At 36.2% G+C, this 3286-nt stretch overlaps 1 long non-coding RNA gene across 1 annotated transcript; it reads right to left on the minus strand.

The window, feature by feature from the left end:
* On the minus strand, positions 1-2308 carry LOC126831966 (uncharacterized). The gene is made up of 4 exons (XR_007684447.2): positions 2134-2308; positions 1299-1349; positions 652-795; positions 1-413 (listed from the first exon to the last, which is right to left on the minus strand). It is a non-coding gene; the product is annotated as an uncharacterized LOC126831966 (long non-coding RNA).
* Between the last annotated feature and the right edge of the window lie 978 nt (positions 2309-3286).

Here is a 3286-nt window from a genome sequence, read left to right on the forward strand (position 1 = left end):
ATCAGAAATACAATTAATCAAAAAAGAAACAACCATAATTGGTAATGAAAATAATTATCAATGTCCACAAGTGAATTTCATGGTGAATTTACAATAAGCTCTAGAAATCAATTGTATGGCTTCAAATCATTTAGAAAATATGTCAAAATAGTTTTACTGGTGATATGGTTCATAGTGAGCTTTCAAGGCATATGACTATAAGCAATATCTAACAATGATTGCGGACGACGTTGCAATCACAATTGCCATCGGGAAGGCTTACATGAATTTTCTTGATTTTCCATCCCTTTTGATGTCTTCTTCGACAGATCGCCAAAACTTCGGCCCCGGTATATTTATCTGGTTTACACACGTTTCGGGTTTTTGTAGGACGGAAAATAAACCGCCGTTCGCATCCTCTGCATTCTCGACATCTAAAAATAAAATGATTAGAAACAACAGGTGGATATTGTTGCGCTTGTAATTTTGTATGGATCAATTCTGTTATAGTGGAATATAGAACGTCCATGAAACATTAGACGAGGTCATTGTGACTTGGAGGCGGAAGGTTAACAGATTTAATAGGTTGCTGGTTACATTCAAGTGCAGGTGGACGGCGAAGTTGCATGTTTACTTCTATGCCACTTCTAGTTTGTGTATTAATATACTTACAGACACTGGGTGTAGTATATTCCCTGCCAGTCAGGAAAGATCACTTTACAAAAACCATTGCTTCTGAATGATGTTAATAACACCTTTACATGAGGACAGCTTTCTTGTGCTAACCATGAATTGGACAGGAGACGAGGACATTTTCTGTAAATCAAGAAAAAAGTACATTTTTTACTTCTTTTTTTTTGCATTAACTGCGATTAATGTAAACTATTATACAACCATAAAGACGTGACAATCCGATTAGAATAAGACGAGCCACGGTGGCTCAGTGAGTCGGGCACTAACCTGGAGTTTCAATGTTCCATATAGGTGCTGGCTCCGTGTACATGTTGGTGTGCACGTAAAAGAACGCTTTGGAGTTAGAATAGGGTCGCTTCTTCAACCTCGTGGGTTTTCTCCGGGTCCTTCGGTTTCCTCCCACTGCTAAAGACCCATGTGTTAGTCCCGAAATGACCTAGTTTGCGTCGAGTGGACGTTAAGCTGCATTATGTAAGATTTGGACGAATCGTTGGCAGTTCTTGCTTTAATAGTTTGAAAATAGGTGCTGTTAAGTGGATGATATATTGAAATTGCAGTCAAATTACGTTATTCTTAGCGATGTTACGAATGTTTGATAATCAAATAAAATGAGTAGCAATACTTACACTTGTGGTGTACGCCCATGTTCAAAGAAACGGGGGTTAGTTGGACTGAAACTGTAAAAATGTACTTTTATGGACATACTTGAAACTAAAGATACAAATGTAGCAAATTCAAATATGCACGTATTTACTTACTTATTCAATCACTAGAGGTCGATTGCTTAAAACTAAGTTATGTTAACGGTCCGTTAATCTTTAACGGATTGTTATCTTGCTAACGTGTCGTTTGTTAACATTACATTTCTGTTGCGGGAAAGTGAATTTCATTATACGTTAGCTAACGGATTGATTAAAGTTAATCCAAGAGAAGACTGTGTGTTAATCTTTAACGGATTGTTATCTTGCTAACGTGTCGTTTGTTAACATTACATTTCTGTTGCGGGAAAGTGAATTTCATTATACGTTAGCTAACGGATTGATTAAAGTTAATCCAAGAGAAGACTGTGTGTTCATTGGGTGAATTTTAAATTTTTAAATTCAATGTACATGTATAACAACTTCATAGAAGTTAGTTAGTAATAAGAAACTGAAGACAATGGGAAAACTGTGCAGCCTGTTCACAAACTTGATTAAACAAAAAGATAACTGTAGAATATACTACAGAAAGCACTATAAAACTATAGAATACTTTATTTTTTCCTTTAGAAATTGTAGCATAAATCTGTAAGAAAACTTATGTGAGTTGCACTACAGAAACAGTAGAATAAATGAGGCCATTATTTCCTACAGGCCCCCCAAATTCTGTAGAATACTATAGTATTTCATCCTATAAAAATGGAATAGTTGTATCATTATCAAAACTCAACAAGCAAAAATAACTTATTAAACGTCAACATACCCGATTTTGACTTCCGATTTGGAAGAGCCTGCCTTAACAGCCTTGGCGACCATCGCGTCTGTTAGTTCGTCTAGCTCTGTACCCACAGAGTTTAATTGTAATGCATCTGCCTTCTCTTCAGCTATAGATCGTCGACATCTAAGTGATGCTTCAATTGCTGGTCCTTCGACCCCACCCGGAGCTCCGGAGGCCTCGGGCGGGCCTTCCCCTGTGCCCTCGAGCGGGCCTTCCCCTGTGCCCTCGGTCTGGGCATTTGTAATAACAACTAATAGGGTTATCTGAAATATAAGAATATAGTTTTAAAAAACAAATAAAAATATGGTTATAAAATAATTATAAACATATAGTTAGAAATATCACATAAAAGTTACAAATAACAAATAAAAATATAATTAGAAAAAACAAGTAATAAAAATCGATACAATCATGTAATAATTATTTATTTAGTGATACTTAAAATGGCGGAGCCTAGCTTAGACTGCTTTCTAAGAAAAGCAACAACATTAGTAGCGCTTGAAATCACACACCGTACTTTAGGGTGTAGAATGGACGAGCCAGACGACAGCGACTGCCATTCAGTTTCTCTGCTCGCGTATTTTAGCGAACTATTAGAAATTACAATAAAAGTTTTTAAAAATGAATGTAAGTGAGTTGATTTATATAAACTCGAGTTGCATTAATATGTGCTTTTTAGTCCATTTTAGGTTCCAAAAAATAGAGATTTAGTCCCTCATGTTGCATTTATACAGATCTAGCTCCTTTAACTCATGTTGCATTAATAGAGATTTACCTCATTTAATTCATGTTGCATTAATAGAGATTTACCTCTTTTAATTCATGTTGCATTAATAGAGATTTATCTCTTTTAATTCATGTTGCATTAATAGAGATTTAGCTCCTTTATGCTAGGTTCCCACTGCCACCCGATGTGTCACGATAGCTGTCGCTATTGAGTCCACGATCTGGTACATGCAGATTCGTTCGGATGCGTTTCAATACGATCAACGAGATCACGATATATGTTAAGACCTGATAGGATCCCACCGGTTACTACACGATAAAAATCGTAGAGCTAATCGTGATAGTGGGAACCCAGCATTAACTATGAAAATGTGATTTCAAATACTTACCAGAAGTAATCGTAACATCTTGA

The sequence above is a fragment of the Patella vulgata genome, chromosome 9 (assembly GCF_932274485.2).
Source record: "Patella vulgata chromosome 9, xgPatVulg1.2, whole genome shotgun sequence".
In the NCBI taxonomy this organism is placed as follows: domain Eukaryota; kingdom Metazoa; phylum Mollusca; class Gastropoda; family Patellidae; genus Patella; species Patella vulgata.